This window comes from Rhinolophus sinicus, chromosome 18 (genome assembly GCF_057876585.1).
Source record: "Rhinolophus sinicus isolate RSI-liver-muscle chromosome 18, RSI-T2T, whole genome shotgun sequence".
NCBI classification, from domain to species: domain Eukaryota; kingdom Metazoa; phylum Chordata; class Mammalia; order Chiroptera; family Rhinolophidae; genus Rhinolophus; species Rhinolophus sinicus.
In genome coordinates this window covers 535,364-555,624 of record NC_142518.1, presented here as the reverse complement: position 1 = coordinate 555,624, position 20,261 = coordinate 535,364, and the positions used below count along the sequence as shown (strand labels likewise).

Sequence of the window (20,261 nt, the reverse complement as noted above, 5' to 3'; positions counted from 1 at the left end):
CTGCCGTTTGCACCGTTCCAGGAAAGACATAAAACCTGCTTTTTAAGGGAGGAAAGTCTGTGGCGAGCAACTTCTCAGGGTTGGACTAAAAGAGGTGAGGCTGACGAAACGGACGGCCTGGCGGACGCGGACGTTCCCAGGCCGGGAAGCCTGGCGTGGGGGGTGCGGGTGGGGCGGTCAGCGCCCCCGGGGAAGGAAGACGGTGGGTCCGATTTCCTCCTAAGGCCTGGGGATAAGCTGCAGCCTCACAACGCCCAGAAGAACCCCCGAATGGCGGCACTCGGGGCTGAGCCTTCTGCGCCCTGCTCCCCTGGAAGCACTCAGCACACGTGCGCGAGGCCGCGAGGCCCAGACTGGGTGCTGAAAGGGAGCCGCAGGTGATCAGAGGACAGAAGGCTTTGCACCCCGAGCAGACAGAGGGCAGGACGGGCGAGCGGGGCCTGGGGTGCAGAAAGCAAACTGGTCGGCGGGACCGTGTCCCCCAAAGACGTCCCGTCCTCACCCCCGAGGGGTGGGCAGAAGGATGGCCCCTGAAATGTCTCCATGCTTCTCCCCAGAAGCTGCACGTATATGACCTTATGTCTCAAAGGGTCCTGAGCAGATATAGTCAAACCGAGGATTCTGAAACGGGGGTTGGTCCTGGATTCCCCGGGGGGACCCCTGAGATCGTCCGAAGGTACTTATTTTGTCTGAGAATCTCTGTTAACTGAGGCCGTGTACCTGTCGGCAGGACCATGGGCTGCCCGTTTCCCGTATTAATTTCAGTAACAACTTCGTGCTGCGGCCTCCCTTGCCAGCCTCTGAGGAAAAGCCGCGTGGCTCCCGTCGTGCGTGGACGTCTCTCCTCATTTTCCAGCTCTGCATCTTTGATGATACCCGAGCCCTGCGTTGTGAATGGTGACAATGGCACGTACAACGCACGCCAATAAGGACGGCAGCTCGATGCCGTGAGGCTGGATTTGCACGGTTACGGACTCCATGACCTGAGCTGCTCCAGGCAGGTCTGCACGGCCTCCAGCGGCTACGGTGTTGCGTCCTGTGTACGTTTATGCTACATAAACACTGGGGACGCTCCTGTGGTTTTCATAAGACTCTCCTGCACCCCTGCTCACCTCTGTATCGTGTGTCTGCCTCCCGACATGTCAGGAGGCTGTGGGATTCCAGGAAGTCTGTGGGCCGGGCACCATGGGTCCCTCCGTCCGCCCCCCAGGAGGGCAGTGTGCTCCTCTGTTGTCAAAGACACACGCTGCCGGGTGGTCTGCGGGGGTCGCTCGGGGGTTGGGGGGCGAGTGTCTTCAGCGGAAGTCGCATAAAACACTTACTGCCATCCAGGACTGAGCTTTGGCTCCCAGCTGTCCTCAGATGCTGGGGGTCTTTCAAAGACCCCGTGGGGGCCACATCCCTCGCATGAGAACAATGTCACTTTTGTAGGTGACACGGTGGCTGCAAAAGATGTGTTTGCCAAGAACCCGGGGACGGGACCTTGCAGGGTCCTTGCAGATGGGACTGAGTGAGGGATCTGAGGTGAGGTTGTCCTGGATCAGGGGGCCCTGAACCCAATGACAGTGTCCTCATCAGAGACAGAAGAGGAGGGACACAGACACAGAGGAGATGCCACGTGGAGACGGAGGCAGAGATGGGAGGGAGGCGGCCACCAGCCCGGGGACGCCTGGAGCCCCCAGGAGCTGGAAGGGGCAGGAGGGACCGTCCCCTGAAACCCCCGGAGAAAGCATGGCCCTGGGACACACTGATGTCACACTCCTGGTCTCCAGGACTCGGGGAGGATGGGTGTCTGTGGTGTTAAGCTGCCCAGTGTTGGGTCCTTTGTCACAGCCGCCCCAGGGAACTCACACAGAGTCCCACACATTCTCTAGTGTGGGTCAGGTGCCTTTGAGGTGACCTCTGGGGACACGAGGCCGAGTGACATCAGCCAGACACAGAAGGACCGATGCTGTGTGCGGCCACTCATTGCAGGTCCGAAGCCCCACCAAATTCACAGAGACAGGAAGTCGGAGGTGGTGCCGGGGGCTGTGGGAGAGGAGTGGACAGTGAGTGACTCCTGGGTTGGTGACAGAGTCCTGGAGACGGCTGGTAGCGACCAACAGACAACTCTGCAGGTTTGTTCCAATCTCCGGGATAAGTTGCACAGAGCGGGTGGGCCAGCATCTTGCCCAGCACGGCTTCCCGTCCCCGTGAGGGGACCCGGCCGGGGTGTGTGCGGAAACGAGACCCCTGCCCTCCAGAAATCTCCTGCACCTTCTCTTTCAAACCAGACCTGGGCTGAAAACCCAGGAACAGGAGAGAGGAAAACTGCAAACACGCATGTGCCGGCAGCCGTCCTCGGCGCGGCAGGGAGCTGGGGCAGCACAGATACACACACAGTGTCCGGGAAATCAGCCTGAGACGTTCAAAGGCTCCAGCCCAGCGTGGGGGCAAAGCCCAGGCAGCGGGTCGACAGACACGTGGGGCCAGCGTTCCTCCAGAGCTGCTCATGAAAGCCCACAGACGAGGCCTGTGTATGACGCCAGCGTGACACACACATGTCAGCCTTCCTCCTGCCTCTACTGTAACCTATTAGCACCTCATCAGGGGCCCGGTCCCCAAGCAGACATGTCCCCGCCCTGCGTGCACAGACAGCTCTGTCTCCCATTACGAACAAATGCAATTTAATAGGTTGAAAGAGGCCAGGACTAGAACGGGCTAATACATCACCCACGCCAGCAACAAAGCCCGTCGGGGGAAGTGTGTTTACTGCACGAGGCTCAGGGCTGCTGGAACGTACCCCTCCAAAGAGAGATGGGGTCCCACTTCCCAGAGCCCCAAAGGTGGTTCCCAGGAGCGTCAAAAGCGTCCCTCGGCCGCTGGGTCTCCATCAAGTGTTGGGCAGTTTTGCGTGAACAAGGCTGTTTGTGCTCCTTACACATTTATCACTGTAGGGCAGGTCAACAACCCTTGTCACGTAGAAACACCCCTTGTCACGTAGAAACACCCCTTGTCACGTAGAAACACCCCTTGTCATGTTAGGTGGTGGCTGGGAAAGGGAGTAGGTGCAATGGGATGAGGAAAGTCACCACGGGCTGCATGGCGGGGGGTGTGCGACCTGTCGGCTTGTGAAATAAGGGCCTTGGGGACAAAGAGCGAGTTGGCGTGTGTCTGGGTACCTGGGGGGCAATTTCCCAGAAGACTGAGCAGCCGTGTGCCTCCTGCGCAGGAGGAAAACCGAAAAGCAGGGGAACCCTGGAAGGGAGGGACGGCTGTGTCCACTCTGCTCGCAGCTCCAGGAAGGAATTGTCACAAGCCCTTGTAGGGAAGCCACGTCTGTGCAGGGACGACAGTGATGCCGCCAATTCCTGAGACTCATGGGGACAGGTGTACGTCTCAACGTGGCTGGGCCTGGGGGCCCCAGACCTTTGCTCAGATATTACTGTGGGTCTTTCTGGAAGGGATTAGCATTTGAATCGGTGGAAATGAGTAAAGCACGGGGCCCTCCCCATGTGGGTGGGCGTCATGTGACCACCTGAAGGCCCGAATAGATCGAAATTCAGAAGAAAGGAGACTTCTCTCTCTCTGCCTCATGGTCCAGCTGTGCCATGGGCGTCCTCCTGCCCATGGAATGGAACTTACACCATCGGCGTCCTCGGTCTTCAGCTCACCAGCTGCACGTCTCAGACATCTCACCCTCCGTGAGCACGTGTACCAATTGCTCATAATCGATAGGAGGCAACTATCAATGTCTGTGTCTGTATCTCACCTACACCCTTATGTGTAACTACATTTGCATCTGTATCCGAGCCACTCGCATGGGGCAGGCCCGGTGACAATGCACCGTGTTGCTTCCTGACGGGAACACGCTCAGCCTGCAAACGCACGGTGTCGACAGCGGGGAAAGCGGGCTGTGGGCACGTGGGGACGCTGAGTGTCCCTCTGTGACACCTCTGCACGCCTACCACGGCTACCAAAAACCGTTAAAAAAAAAAAATAAAGCGGAACACGGTTGAACTGCATTGTGGGTCGTCTACAATATACGTATAATACACGTGTCCGTTACATAGGGACGTACAACACTCAAGATCTACATCCAGACACATACACACCCACAGGATAGAGTTTACTGCATCTATGTGTGTGGTTAATTCTGCGTCAACTTGACTTGGCTGCTGGCCGCCCACACGTCTGGGTAAGCACTATTCTAGAGGGTCTTTCTGGATGAGACTGGCGTTGGCATCAGTGGGTTAAGGACACCAGACGGCCCGCCCCAGTGTGGGTGGGCCGCGTCTAATCAGGGGACGGCCTGGACAGCAGCAAACAGGCGGAGGGAAGGGGGCGACTTTGATCTCTCTGCCTGACTGCGTGAGCTGGGACCTTCGGCTTCTGCCCTGGAGCCGGGCGTGGTATCATCAGCTTCTGGTTCTTAAGCCTTTGGACTCAGACTGGAACGTACCCCACTGGCCTTGGGGCTCCAGCTTTCGGGCAGCCGAGTGTGGGGCTTTGCAGCCTCCAGAATCACATCCATCCTTCCTTCCTTCTTATCTATTATCTATTTATCTATCTATCATCTATCTGTCTGTTTATTTCCCAAAATGATTCCGAAACAACAGAACCAATCCCCACACAGAGTCTCCCCGACACTGTCAGGTGTGTGCCCACCTCTGTGTGCCCACCTGAGTGTCTACCTGTAAAAAGGCTCCTCCACAAACCTCCCTTTGTTGCCCTGTCCACGAAGGGCCCTACTTGTGTGGTTTTCTGTGCACAATCCTGGCAAGAGCTCACAGCCTCGTGCCTTAGGGGCCGGGGACTCACGAGCAGTTGGCCTGCGGGAGGTTCCTGATGGTTTTATTTCCTTTTGACACGTGGAGACCAGCCGGTGATACACAAGATGAGCTCGGCACAGCGGTTTCTCTCTTCCTTTCCGGTGGTCAAACCCTGTCAGCACAGGGATGTGATTCCGCAGAAGAAACGCCAGAAGGCAGGCTCTCTGGTGTGTGCTGGCCCTGTGTGTCGGACGCTGGACGGCCCCCTGCATTTGCAGGGAAGGTGGGGGTCCCCTGGGCTGTCGGTTACGTGTTGATATCACTTAAACCTGACACATCGCAGAAGAGAAAAAAACAACAACACACCTTCCTCTGGAGTCATTTCAAGTTTGGGGGGGGGGGGGGCTATGTTAGCTAAGCATCCTGTCCTTTGTCTTTGGGTGGACACTGCAGTTTTAATTACAAATGCACAAAAGAAAAGGAAATTAAACCATGAGCTGTCCCTTCCCGCCCCCAACCCAGAACACGGACTCCACTGAAACTCGTAAAAATGATGCAAGTTAGCAACAAGCTTAGGGTTAGGGTTAGGGTTGGCCTTACAGCGAACGCCACAAGCCCAGGGCAGCCTGTCCTGCTCAGAGAGGAGTTACGTCTCCTGTGTATTCAGGCTGGCTTCCTGCTGCCACCTCCTGCCATGACCCCGTCCCTCCGTCCCAGCAGAATTGGGGGGACCTGCTGGGTGGCGGAGACCCAGCACCCTCCTTGCTGGCTTGGCGTGCTGTTTGAAATCTGGGGGTGTTTTGTGGGTCCTGTCTGTCCCTTGAGAGGATCGTGCTGGCTTCGCGGTGAGGGAGACCACGTGTCTCCTTGGAGTTGCACCTTCCGTTGTGCCTGGTACAAAACTTTCCCCATAAAGGCTCGTAGCACGCCGGCTTCCAGACGCCCACGTACCCCTGTGTCCCACCCTCAGCCTCTTGGGAAGGGGATGGCGTGGTCTCAGAGACCGGGACAGGCGTGGGGGGACAGACCAGGGGAAGAAAGCGAAAGCGCGGACCCTTCTGGGGAGTCACTCTGGCTGCGGCAGGAGCCTGGAGCCGCGTGTCCGGGGGCGTCTCACGCCAGCTCCATCCAACCGGACACACCTTTGTCCTCGGGCTCTTCCCACACTGGTTCGGCACCTTCTCAGGTGTGTGTGCACCGACTGTCTGGTGTTTCGAAGGCCCCTGGGGAAGTCCTGGCTGACAGAAGGGGCCAGACTGGTGTTAACGGCAGGTGTCGGCTCTCAGCTCACAGGTGCATGGGGTGGACAGCATGGGTGTCCCCAAAGCGGTCACTGCCCTGATCCCCGTGTAGTAGACAGAGTCATGGCCCCAAACACGTCCGTGTCCTAATTCCTAGAGCGTGAGAATGTGACCTCCTGCAGCGAAAAGGCCTTCGCAGACGTGACTAAGTGCAGGATTCTGAGCTGGGGGGTGACCCTGGATGACACAGGTGGGCCCCATGTCATCACCAGGGTCCTCGTAAGCGGGAGGCTTGGGCCAGAGTCAGAGGAAGAGACGTGACGATGGAAGCAGAGGTCAGAGTGATGGGCTTTGACATGGGAGGATGAGCCCCGAGCCCAGGAGCTCGGCCGCTTCCAGAAGCTGCCGAGACGAGGAGACAATTGTCCTGGCGCCCCCAGAAGGAGCCAGCCCTGCGCAGCCCTGTGAGACGTCCGGCCCCTCACGCAGAGACAACACACTTGTGTTGTTTAAGCCAGTAAGTCTGTGGCGTTTCTCGCAGCCGCACGAGGGGACCAATGCAATGCCCCCCACTTATTAGCAAGGGCTGGCACAGCGGGGCAGGTGCCGGGTTGGCTGGCACGCGGCACTTAGCTCTGAGGTCCCCCGTCGCTCCCTGCATGGACCCCTCCTCTGTCTCTTCTCGGTGACTCAGTGGCCGTTGGTTTTAGGGCACAGCCCCCCACAGCCCCCCTTTATCTTTGCGTCCTTAGCAGGTCCTCAGTTTGAAGTTTGGTCTCCAGGCGGCCCCGAGGGATGGGCCTGGATGTTTTGCCGCGGCCCGTGCCCAGGATGGAGCCCGAGCGCGCAGCCCCGCGGCCGCCCAGCAGAGGGCACTGCAGGCACGCGCATCCCGCGGGAGCCCGGCTCAGGGCAGGGCCGCGGCCTCAGGCGCCGTCTCTGCTGAAACCGAAGGGATGAAGGCCCGTCCCCTGTCCCCAAGCTTCGAAACCTGCCTCGTCATCCATCGCCCGGCGGCCTGAGGCTCTACGGGCAAACAGCGTACGATGTCGAAACCCACCAGAAACAACTCAGTTTCCATTGTCGTGTGGACACGAGACATGTAGGTGGGACCCCAGGCTCCGGTGGCAGCAGCCAGGGGCCTTCTGAACAGGGACCAGTGGCAGGGAAGTGGATGAGGAGGGCTTGGAGCTCGTGGGGTCCCGGGGCAGGGACACGGCTGCTGGGAAAGGCGTCTCGGGGGCCCCACTTTAAATCCTGCAACTAAAAGGCAGCCGCTGCCGCTGATGGAAACCTTTGTATGTCCCAGCGCCGTCCCCTGATTTACACTGTTTGTCCCACATCTTCCACTTCTACTGGGCTAAACACACAAGTGCCGTGTGGCCCTTGTCACGTCTTCTCTCACACCCCACCTTACGGCTCCCCCACCTTCCTGTTCAGAAAAGAAGCGTCTGCAGAGTGAATAAACTTATAAACTTAGCTGCACGAAGGGAAAAAAGCCCCGACGTGCCTCATCTTACCAGCTCAGGAAACCCTCTTTTTGTAACGCTGTGCTAGAAAGCAGGCGTGAAGAGAGAAGCCAGACCAAAGCAGAAAAGAAAGAACGAAAAGAAAGAAAGAAAGAAAAGAAAAGAAAAGAAAAGAAAAGAAAAACTTGGAGCCCAGCAGAAACAATGAGGAAGGGAAGTCGTAAAAGCTAACTTATAAAACAGGACAGCTTTTATCAAGCCACCCCACGAAATCCGAGAAGAAAATGTTATTAAGCAAAAACGAAAATGAAAAATCATACCAGATGCTCTCCTGCTCACAAGCTGAAGAAAGAAACGGATCCAGGAGAGAGAGAGAGAGAGAGAGAGAGAGAGAGAGAGAGAGAGACGCAAGATGCTTACAAAAGACACAGAGGAGGGGAAATGTGTATTTTTATTACCTAATGTCCAATGTGAGTACTAACAAGTACAGTTGCCGGCACACGGCACGGCTGAAATGTCCTTTACACCCTGAGGTGTGTTGAAACGGAGCCGAGCCACTCGGGCAGCCGTTTGTGCACGGGTTTTGCCGAGCACGTTCCCCCATCTGTTGACCTCTCACAGCACATTTTCAAAGACCGTTTTATGGGTGTCGTTTCGACAACCATAGACAAGCTCGGTTTTCTTCACCTCTCGTCGGAATTGGTTAATCCGTTCTTGCCGGAGAACAAGCTTCCCGTGTCCTGCAGCTTTCCATAATGCTGAGAGACTGTATTTTAAGTTAACCTGATAGCTATTTAGGTTACTCAAAGACGGAGCACTCCGTGTCCTTTTAATTATAGCTGTGTCACCTTCACTCCCGCAGGAGATAAAGTGGTGTCAGCACTTTGGCTGCACAGCCCTATTTTTAGGGGCTTCTGTCACTCAGCTGCTCAAACTCGCTGGAGGCTGAAAATTTCAACCGGGAAGCCCACGATGAAATTAAAAAGCATACAAAGGAAAGAAAAACAATCAAGGCAGTGTACAAAGACACGTCGGGTCATTTCAGGAGCACATCAGAGGACCTGTCAATGGCTTTTGAAACGGAGGGAGGTGACGACCAGCGTTGGGATGGACGCGGTTTCCCACGAGGGCCGCCATTTTGCAGGCCATCCGGGCGCACGGTTGCCTGGAATCCTGTGTCCTGGCCTCGTGGTAAAAACACCGGGTGACACGGCCATCCCACTTGACTGCCTCAGCCAAGGGACGATGGGTTTAGAAGACCCACGTCCAGATTTCAAGCCCAGCGGGTTCCACGCACGACCTTTCCTAGCCAGCAAGCGTCACAATGAACGGCACGCGAGCAGTGGGGTCGGCTGTGGGGCCACCTGCGATGGGCCCATTGGGTCCCCACGGGTCAGCTCTGGGTCCACCCTGAGAGGCCGAGTCCGGTTGGCAGAGTTGGTCTGGTCCCACCCTGGGGTGTTGTGTCCTGTGGGTTCCTTGGAGCCATTCGTGGGGTCACCCTGGTCGACTGTGAACCCTCTCTCTGCTTGGAGGGCAGCATGAGTGACACACTCCTCCGTCTCACATTTTTAGCCTAGAATAATCTACGTCTAACACAACTACCCCAGGACCGTTCTGCACCAAAGGGAGAGAAATCTACCGTCACTTCCCGACGTGTCCTTTGCCCCTTTGTCAAGACCTGCTTCTCGGTCCCCAGCCCCACCTTTTAGTGTCACTTCTCTGCAAGCCGTTTCCGACACCTTAGGGCATCTCCGATGAGCTGGGCTCGGGGAGAGGTGGGATGTGTGCCCCTCTGCCTGCAGTCACCATGCAAACTGTGACGCGTGCACCTGTGCCCTCCCCGGCTGAGTGCCACACGCAAGGACACGTCTGCAAGCAAACTCAGTCGTGGCCCAGCTCCGGTGGACGCTACAGCTGCACGGGGAAGGCCGAGATCATGACGGAAAAAATAAAGGTGCTTGGACGTGTCCACGTCAGCCAGTGGGACAGAGTCTGGGACAGAGTCTGCAGGAAAAAGGGAAAATGTCTTGTACGCCCCGATGCTGGAAACACACAACAGAACCATATCAATTGGCATCGAGAGCCAGCAAATGGAAATACAGCAGTACCTCGGTTTTCGAACGTCTCCGTTGAGGAACATTTCGGTTTACGAACGCCGTAAGCCGGGCAGTAAATGCTTCGGTGTTCGAACACGCCTCGGACGTCCACTGAGTGCAAGATCCTGAGGCCCAGCGGTCGGCTGTTTGCCGACGTTCCAGGACTCGAATGGTCTTCGGAACGGGGTAGGTTAGAAAACAGAGGTACCGCTGTACTGAACCAGAAGCACTTCCGGAGAGAACTATAAACGCAATTGTCTTCAACAGCAGAGACAGGTCCCGTGTGTGTCACATCATTCTCTGGGTTTGGGGCCGTCTCCTGGGCCGGGCAGGGGGACGCAAGCTGCTTAGGGCCCATGGGCCTCAGCACGTTCGCCTGATAACTTGCGCATGTTTTTAGCATGTTTGGGCTCCTTCTGAATGCACGCCTGCTGGCGGAAACCTCACGTCCCTCTCTTCCGATGCACCTCACGGGCAGAGACACAGGTGGGTGTGAGCCAGCAAGTCTGTACACAGAGCAAACTTACGTCCCACATTTGAAGGCACACGTCCTCTGACCTGCGCTTCTCCAGCCAGCGTCCCGAGAGGGGGTCTGAGCACACACACCGTGGATTTCCCAGCTCACACCTCACTCTGCTGTTCCGACTACGGCTGGACCACAGGTCACGTGGGGTCATCTCGGTTCTTCAGACGGCCTTGCTGCTTTACTTGGGTATTTGTCAGGTGAGATGCTTGTCCCCAAGCCTCCCCGGGGAGCGGGAGCCCACACCAGATCCAGCCAAAATGTATGATTATGTTGATAAAACATTTGCTGCGCTGCAAGTTTACAGGCACCAAACCACTGAGAGTTCAGCCCTTCCATCAAGGTGTCCCAGGGCCACGCTCCCTCTGGAGGCCCCAGGGGACGGTCCCTCCTGCCCCTTCCAGCTCCTGGGGGCTCCAGGCGTCCCTGGGCTGGTGGCCGCCTCCCTCCCATCTCTGCCTCCACTGTCACGTACCAATGGACATACGGCCGTGACCCCGTAAGATTCCTTCCCATAAGATATCCCAGTTGGGTTTTACCCAAAGTGGGTGAAAATGCCGCCTGAGAGGCAGCACGAGACAGAGCCACATAGCAGAACTGGGCTCTCCTTTCTGAGCTCGGAGATGCCACTCCTAGAAGCTGCTTATCTGGCAATGTCGACAGGATTTGCATTCACCAGTTAAATGGCATCATTGCCACTTATCTCCTTGCACCCTGTTGGGTGTTGGACCCCGTTCTTGCATTTGAGCTCACGGTTACGCTTGCAATTCAGGAGGTCTCCGTTTGCAACTGTCCAGCAGAGCAGGCGCGTAGATTGCAAAGAGGGACACTAAAATTTTACTCTCTTTTGGGTGCTGTTATCCCGGCGCTTGTGGGTCCCCGGGAGGTGCGTTCTGCAGCTTTTCAAACGCCTTTCCTGTTAGGCCCTGGCCGCAGCGTCCAATGGCGTTGGGCTCCATTTGCCTTTTTTAAACATTGGAAGGAACCTTCGGGTGTGGGCGAGTCAGGACAACCTCTTGAAAGAAGGAAGTAAAAGCAAATGGGTGCTGGAGGGAGAACTGACTCTGGGTGGTGACCAGACATGTCACGTAGGGATGACATATCATTGAATTGCACACCTGAAACCTACATAATCTTATGAACCGGTCACCCCCATAAATTTAATAAAATTAAAAACAAAAAAAAGGTAATTGCTATTTGTAAGCACCCAGGATTCAGGCAAAGCCGGCCATGCAAGCAGCAAAGACCTGTTCAACCCAGCGGCCACACACGTCCGCCTGCATCAAGCTGTGCAAATCTGGTGGTGACCCTCTGAAAGCACTAGGGGTGGGGGGCCGGGCGGGGGGGGCGTCTGCCGGGAGCCTGGAGTCTGCAGGTAACAGGTGGGCTCCTCACGCCGACACTGCTCCGGCCGTGCACACGTGGAATCTCGCCTTGAATTGCAACAATTACATGGACGTAAGAAAGCAACTGTGCACTTTCCAAGAACGGAAGCTGTTTTGGTCACGAGCACAGGAAGGGTCTGTTACTGCGGGACTTTATTCTCTCCCTCTCTCTCCCTCTCTCTTTCTCCCTGTCTCTCTCCATCCCTCTCTCTCTCCCCCTCCGTCCCTCGCTCCCCCCATCCTCTTCTTTAATCCCAGCCTCTGCTTGTTGAGCTTCAAATTGAAATATCCTGAACAGATGTAGAAACACATGTGAGTCTCCACTCGCAAGCTGTGCGTGCCTTTGTTTCATCTGCTGCTGATGGGAGCCTAAAGGAGATCTTTTTAAAATTTCATCACTATTCAAAAGGATAATTAATACGTACCCGCAGGCTTTCCCTACGCCACGCACAGCAAGTCATGCCGCAGCAGAGATAATGAGGGCTCGTCCGGCGGGGGGAGGACGCACCCCGGACGGCTGAGCCTCCCCCCAGAAATTGAAAATGCAGCCAAGGTATCATGTAGGTGGCTTGATCTAATTTTAATTTGTAACACAATACAATAGATAAGATCATTTGTTTGTAACCAGCGCAGGCATTTTGTTTACACGAAACCCCAGTCACCGTTCGGCAGATGGCCTTTTTAAAGACTTAATTGAAGTTTTCTAATCTAACCTCTCTCCCCGGCTCTCCTTTATGGAGGAGAAAATAACACACACTCACGTGCACACCCAACCGTGCTTCTTTTTTCCATGGACGCCCACCGGGTCCCAATGCTCCCAGGGCCGTCCTCTGTGGCTGTCACCCCCGTGGTGCCCCTCCACGGGCAGGCCCACCTGCCACCGCCCCGATGTCCCCACTTGGGGCTGCCTCCCCGCCCGGCCCGCTGCTGCTCCTAGGACGCTGGCAGCCGTCCAGCCAAGGCCAGCGAAAACAGCCCCGCGGAAATGTTTAAAGAGGCATTTCCTCCGCGTGGACCTTGCGTCGGGTGCCTTTCCCACAAAAGGAAATTGAGATTGTTGTCTTGTTAACAGAGCACTCGGAAGGCACACACCACCTCCAGGGTCGGGCACGCGGGCTGGCCGCCTGTGACTCTCGGGCCTCTGCTTGGAAGGGACGCTCCCGTGCGAAGGACAAAGGGGGCTCCGTCCACGTCCACGAGGTGGTGTCGCGTGCGTCCCCGCCCCGGCGGGTGGGTGGCCCTTGGTGTGCCCTCACTGCGTGCACCACCCAGAAAGTCAGGGCTGTTCCCAGGACGCCTGGGTGCGGGGACCTTCCCGGCCACCATCCTGAGGCCTTCAGATAACACCTGATTCAGGGAATGAGCCACAGCCAGCTGGCCCCAGGCCTGCCAGCCACCAGCTGCAGGAGCAGTGTCAACCCAACACCCCCAGGCCTGGGTGTCCTGTAAAAAGGGTAATGTCACCACCTACCTTGCGGGGTCCGAAGGAAGGTCAAATGGGGAAATGCTTGCCACGCTGTTACCCCGCCGGGCACACGGGGGCGCTTGGCCCCTCTTACCCATGGGGCACACGGCCGGTGCTGAGCCAATGGCCTCAGTACCTGGGGGATACAGGTCATGACTCAAAGGGACCCTAAACCAAAGAGAAACTGTGTCATCAGCCCTGTCGCCCCTCCCTTACGTTACGCTGCGTCACGGAAGCTCCCAATGCATCCTGGTGGCCCAACCGGTGCTGCACCAGCAGCTTTAAAGCCCAAGGACACCCCCACACAGGAAAGGAAGAGCATGGAATGCAGAAGAGCTTTAGTTCAAAGTTTGGGACAAGCGACATCCTGTCTGGGCTGCAAAACCACTAGCGTGCACAGGGTCCTCCGTCACGTCCTGACTGCAGACCACGGCGGCCGAAATCTGCCGTCACACGAAATCTTGGGAGCCCCGTCTGTGACGCGTGCACCGGCCAGGCCAGGGCCCCTCGGGAGTTGGCACCTCCCTGCGTTCAATAAAATTACATGTTTTCTGGAGACTTCCTGGGGGGGGGGGCCACTGTTTGGAAACAGGTGGGTGGCAGGTTGCTCGTGTTTTGTTCTCGGTGCCAGCGGCTCTCAGACACTGGCTGTGTCTTTCGCGGCTTAGCCACTTATGCAAATCCAGGCCAACAGGCTGGCTTCACACATTGTTTGGGAAGCTTCTGCTGTGGATTCATTTGCTGAACAGATCCCAGCCTGTTTCTTCAAACAAAGTACGTATATAAGCAAAAGTTGCCCGTGCCCTCATTTGGGCGGACACACAACTGCCAGTTTCCCCGTGTTTATTTCACGGGCGAGGGGTGTTGGTGCATATTGTCACATGAGGGACTTAGTGAAAACTGAGCCCCTTGGTCCCCGTTCTTCTAATGGCCACTCCTACCCAGGCCCCTAACACGCAAACGATACCTGTGACGTTTTCCTGCGAACATGCCCTGAGCAACAGCAGCGCAGAGACAGCTTCTCAAAGACCATCCAACTAAAGAATCGTCCGTCTCACAGGCTCACAGCACGGCAGGCCCGCTTCTGGGGCCCTGGGGGGACACGGCAGGGACAGGCAGGCTCCCCGCTCCGAGACCACCTGCCTCACCTGTCATCTGCATGCTCACTTATAAGCCATCGTGGGGCCCCAGCAGGAGGTCGGCTGGACTGTGTCTCCCCCAAATTCTTACGTGGGAGGCCTAACCCCCGGGACCTCAGGACAGGACTGGATTCGGAGACGGGTTCCTCGCAGACGTCATTCCTTACGATGGGTGGGCCCGAACGCAGTAGGACTGGTGTCCTTATAAAAGAAACGGGGGGGACGTTTGGACCCAGACACGCACATGAGAACGTCAGGTGTGGGAAGTAGTCCCTGGCCCAGACCCTCCCCTACGACCGGAAGAGGGAGCGAGGTCCCCACACAGCTGATCTGACTTGTCCAGACCGTGAAGCGCCCATGTGTGCTCATTCGCTACCCCTGTCCTGGCAAGCGTGCAGGCTGCACGCCGAGAGGGGTGGTGACCCACTCATTCTGACGGGGGTATGGTGGGCGCCCGGGCCTCTCCGCTCACCCTGGCTGGCCGTGGGGCTGCCTCCTGGCCCCTGGCTCGCGCTCAGCGGCTTCCTGGTGCGTGCCCGGCGCCTTCCAGCCTGGTGACCCCCGATGCAGTCGATGACAAGTGACACAAAGAGGGCAGGGCCGCACGGGTCCCAGGGAGCGCTCCAGAGGACCGGCTTGCCCTGGGCTCTCACCAGGGTCTCGGCTCCCTGGCCGCCACGCTGGCGGTGCCGTGTGTCCTTTCAGCAGCTCGCTGGCGGCTGTTCCGATGGCCTCCTTTCACCCGCGGCCCTCGGTGCTCTGTCCACGTCGCGCTGGGCTGTCTGCGTCCTTCTCAGCGTTTTGCAGGACTCCCTCCTGGGACGACACGCCAGCCGTTCTCGTCACGCGAGCTGCGAACACCTTCCATGTCTGTGTCTGTGTCTAGTTATGTCACGTATATGTGTACGTGTGCTTGTCTCAGTGTTGTCTGCGTAGCCATATATGCATATGCTTATTGTGTCATCGCGATACAACGTCTGTACCTATAGCATCTCTTTACAGTGATAACAGACCTGTAACTACAGTTATATCATCCAGATAACAATGTCTGCACATCTGTATCTATGTATCCACACAGTATCTACATGTGTATCTGTATCTATTATATATCTATGTCTGTACCTATATATATACACACGTATACACGCATGTGTTTATGTCGCCTACGTCATATTTATACCCATATTCGTATCTATATCAGCTATATCAGCTATTTATCTCTGTCTGCAGCACAGCGATAGCTACACATCCATCATCCATGTATCAAGGTCCACATATGTATATACTATGTACGTCTATTGTACACCTATATCTCCATCACCTATAGACCTATATTCAGATGATATTTATATTTATAGATCACCGATATGTCTCTATCTCTGTACACTCCTATATCGATGTCATTTATGTCCTGTCTATACCTATATATCTATATATCTATTTATATCAGCTCTCTCTGTCTCTGTCTCTGTCTATCTCTATGTATCTATCACCCCATAGCTATGGCTACACCCTTGTCTATACTGTATCCATATCTACGTCTATAGCTGCACCTAAACCCACCCATCACCTATACCTGCTGTATCTATCCGTGTACAGACCTGTATCATACCTGCACCAGCCCGTCACCCGTGTCTGTGAGCTCCAGGTCGTCTCTCCCGAGCCTCTGCCTGGCTGCCCTCCATTCATCCCCTAGGAAAAGAGACGGGAAACTCTGGGCTGGACCCAGTCGAGGGGAGCGTGGGGGAAACTAGGAAAGGAGACAAAACACACGGCTGTCCCCACACGCTGAGCGTCGGCAGCTGCTCCGGTCCTTCCAGGACGACCTGTCTGCACGCTCAGGTCGGCTCTCGGCTCCGTGGAGCATATCCGTCTCCTGTGGGCAGGGAAAGTGTCCCCGGCCTCTGCTTCTTGTTGAAGGGAACAGCCCGGGCACGGAAGGGGGAGGCTGCGTCTTCCACAAGAGCCCTTTCCCATCTCAGTGTGTGGGGGACCCATGTGCCAGCTCTAAATCTCCACGTGTCGGAGCCGCGCCGTGAATACATGCCTCTGTCTGCCCCCCCAGACCAAGCATGACGTGCTGCCTGTTCAGTGGTGATAGACTTTCCTTGCGGGACACGAGTGGTCGCAGAGACGTGACGTGGTGGGCGAATGGACGAGAAAGCGAGAAACAGGAACGAGCTTGTGTATACAGACAAGTCACCGTGCAGAGGCCTTCCCCACGAATCCTGGCAACGCGAGCTCCTGCAGGAGAAACAGTTCCCAGGTCAGTGATGGGCTGTGTCCCCGTGAAGTGCGGCAATGCCAGGTCATAACTGTGACCTGTGCCGTGGTTGCCACGGGTAGGCACGTGCGGGGTGTTTTAGGTGCATTGGCAATGGGATTCCCACGGACTTCGCCCAGTGGTGTTGCCTCTCCCTCATCCGCCAACAAGCAAACAGGCGGAGCAGGATTTCTGCATTCGCCAGGGTCACGAGGACAGCGGCCATGTACCCCCCACCCCCCACCGTCCTGCCGAGCTGGCACGGCCGCAGGTTATCGATTAAACCACAGAGGAAAGTTTCTGTTAGTGCTACAGCTGAGGTGCAATTACGCCCTTGTAATTTAGGAACAACTGGGGATAATGAATAGAATCCACTTAATTTTAGGGAGGGTCGGTGGTCAGTCTGGACGTCACACTGTCCGGCTCTGTACACAGACCTGCCCGTGGGAAACTTCCAACAGCAGCAGCAGCAAGCCTGGCCCGGGTGAGCGTCCACACCTGGCCCAGGTGAGCGGCTTAGACCATGGGTCCCGCTCCATCGACAGCTGGCCCAGCCGAGCACCACAGGTCAGAGGCCTGTAGGTCAGAGGTCAGAGGTTAGAGGCCTGTACGTCCCGTTAGCCCAGTAACTGCAATTCACAGATGACCACATAAGAATCGGAGGAAATGATCCATCTTGCTTTCACTCACAGCTGGTTTTGTTGGTCTGTGTTTCAGGACCCTTGGATGTGTTTCTTGCCATTGGTTCAATAACTTCTTCCATCAGACATGTCGTTATATAAATGTGGGGTCAATGTTATATTTCGGCGAAAGCCCAGAAAGTGGGCGTGGCCCGTGCCGTTGGGGGCTCACTCTGCACCGGGGTCATACGTCACGTTCCTGGTCTCAGAATTCTTGTTTCAGATACAAATGCCGATGCCCCCCCGACCCCATTCACTCAATGTGACGACAGGGACAGGCCCTGGGTGTCCTCCTGTCCACTCCTCCATGGGTTCCCGTTGTTCTCAGCCGACAACAGAAAGGGGTCCAACACCTACGCCCACATTCTTCTGAGACGGGAAACAGGGTGTCCAAGAAGGAAAGAAAGTTGGGGTTCGGTGGGGGACCCGAATGGGTGCCCAGGTGCCATGGCTTCCAGCCCAGCTCGTTCACTTCCGTCATGGTGAGTCCCACGCCACCCCAGGTCCCAGGAGCCCAGAGCCACTGGGGTCACTCAGCTGACCACAGGCACCGCCTCTGCTGCCCGTCCTGGGTCCCCAATGTCTGCATGCGTGGAGCCCTCGCCGTGCCCGCTGAGTTGCAAAGGGCGGGTGAGTATCTTATCTCCTGGTTCATTGTCTGGGCGACGCCAGCACAGCCCTGAGCAGTGGTTGTGGGTGTTTTGTGCCCTGTGGAGCCAGACCCAACTTGCCAGCACCTGTGACTCGTCTGGCATCTTGCCCCAGAACCAAGCCTGCAGCCTGGGGCAGCACCCTCCTTCCTGCAGAGTCCTCGGACAGAGGCGCAGGGCCCCAGGGGCTCCACGCCCTCAAACCACACACGTGAACCCCAGGGAGCTCATCGGGAGGGGACAGTTGTTCTCTCAGCCACAGAGCCCCGCTGTCCTCCAACGAGGACCTGACACCACCTAGTGTCAACCCGAGCCCAGGGTTGTTTGTGCAAAATGGAGAGCTGGTGTGGGGCGGGAGCTGGGACCTGGACGTGAGAACAAATCCTCAGAAGTAAGAACCAAGACTCCCACAGTCCCCCTTCCCTCCCATCTCTGTCTCCCGTCTCTGTCCCCACCCCAGTCTCTCTGTCTGTATCTCTGCCCCTTCTGTCTGTCTGTCTCTAACTCTGTCTCTTCCCCACAACCCCCCTACATTACGTATGTGTAATATGTATACATAATAAATATTTCTTATATATATTAACTTAGTAGCAGTTGTATATATTATCAAACGCATAGCTGTATACATCTAGAAATATCTAAGTCTGCATACATTTATATATGTGCCCATGTAGTGTGTGTGCCCAACACGTATGTGATGTAAATTTGTGTGTTATATATAGATGTTTACATACGTAAGGTATGTGAATTCATGTATTTATGTCCATAATGTGAATTTTCCTGTATGTACCAACACACACACACACACACACACAGAGGGAGCCACAAAAATGGATACACATTTTAAGAAAGGAAAAAACTGTACTGAAATTGTAACACTCAGTCTATACTGATAACAACAGATGAATCCAAGTCATGTGTACCCACTGTCTTGGCCCCCCTGGTACATGAAAAACATCGCCTGACACAGACACGCACGTGTGCTATGTGTACACACCCTATAGGTAAAAGTCTTATACACACACGTTTGCTACATGAGTAACATACATACACCTCTTTATGTACACACAGTTACATGTGTGTGACATATATGTGCTCTGTGAACATATGTGATGTGGAGCCGTACAGAGCAGCCTCTGTATGCACCTGTGATTCTGGTACACACACCTGTCTTTCCCTGTCCGTCAACACACTCACACCCACGCACACAGAGAGACACACACACACACACACCTGTGTATGTATAGACAACATAAAACGCTGTACACACGTACAACATGTGAACTGGATAACACACAGGCCTCGCTGTCTCCCACTCCACGCACACGTAATATACTTGTGTCTCCCTCCTCGTCCCCCCTCCCTCCCCTCCCCCTTCCTCTCCTCCCCCCACCCTCTTCTCCCCTCCCCCACCCGCCCCTCCCCCTCCTGGCCAGGCCCCACCCTTCCCACGCCTGCCCCATCGCCTGCCCGTCTCAGTGGCCCTGTCCTCTGACCTCCCCACCATCAGGGTCTGAGCTGAGCTGAGCTGAGTGCAGGCCGGCCGGCCACAACCCTGGCCTGTGTGTCTGGGTCCCAGCGGCCGGCCCGGGAAGCAATTACTGCAGACGCGGGCTGACAGGCTCATTCCCCACGCGGCCAGGACCACCGGATCCCGGAGCAGTCTCTGGGCAAACTGTCTGCTCTCGCTCATCCCCGGCCTCCGAGCCGCTGTTGGGTTGCTCCCTTGGCGGCCAGCGGGGGGCCGGAATGTGAGTGGACCCGCTGCCCGCGGAGGAGAAGCTGCAATTTGAGGAGACGAGGAAGGAGTGGGGCGCGGAGCCTGCAGACTGCGGGGCCTGCTGGGGTGGCTCCCCACTGCAGGGGCCCCTGCTCTGCCTCCACTTTACCCCCTTGCATTTCCGTGGGTTTGCAGGAGGGCTTGCATGTCACACCTCCTGACCCCTGGCCTGTCTTTGTGTGATCTTTCTTACCCAACACACCCCAAAGTGACAAGGGCCTCCTCGGACACACTGAGCTGCGAGGTGAGTGGGCAATGGGTGGTGGGGTCTCCCTCACCCCCCAGTGCAGCTCTGCAACGCTGCTTGAGGGCCCCCCCCAAAGGGTGACCCCAGGAAGGGCCCAAGTCGCGCCCAGGCAGGAGGAAAACCCTGATTGCAGGAGGTCTGAGCCCAGACTTCACCACGGGCACCACCTTGGCGCGAACGGAGACACCAAGTCCATTCTGTTTCCCCGTTTGTGGGGTCTTTGGGATAAATCCTCAAGGCGACCTCATTTGCATAGTTGCCTTTTATTTCCTTCCCGAGATCCTGTTTGTTTTCACTCTGTTCCTTCAGAAAACAAGGGGGACGTGTGTGCCTGCTTCCCTTGGGAGTCACCCTGCTTGCTCTCTGGGGATGACTGAGAACATTCAGCTAAGGTGACAGCCATTAAATGAGCCATTGTCCTGACCAATCAGAGACAAGGCATCTTAACATTCCTGTGTGTTCTTTTTGGGTTCTCTCACTTCTGGCTTTCTCTTTCGACATCGTGGGTCCGTCTGCATACACAGTGTAGTGGGTTCAGTGCAGGCTCCCCCCAAAGTACGTCCAGGTCC

General features: G+C 56.2%; 1 long non-coding RNA gene across 1 annotated transcript; it reads right to left on the bottom strand.

The window, feature by feature from the left end:
- Window positions 1-3,989: 3,989 nt before the first annotated feature.
- LOC148754546 (uncharacterized) lies at window positions 3,990-18,470 on the bottom strand. Its single transcript, XR_016019935.1, has 3 exons — window positions 15,674-18,470; window positions 9,573-14,923; window positions 3,990-9,468 (listed from the first exon to the last, which is right to left on the bottom strand). It is a non-coding gene; the product is annotated as an uncharacterized LOC148754546 (long non-coding RNA).
- Window positions 18,471-20,261: the final 1,791 nt, after the last annotated feature.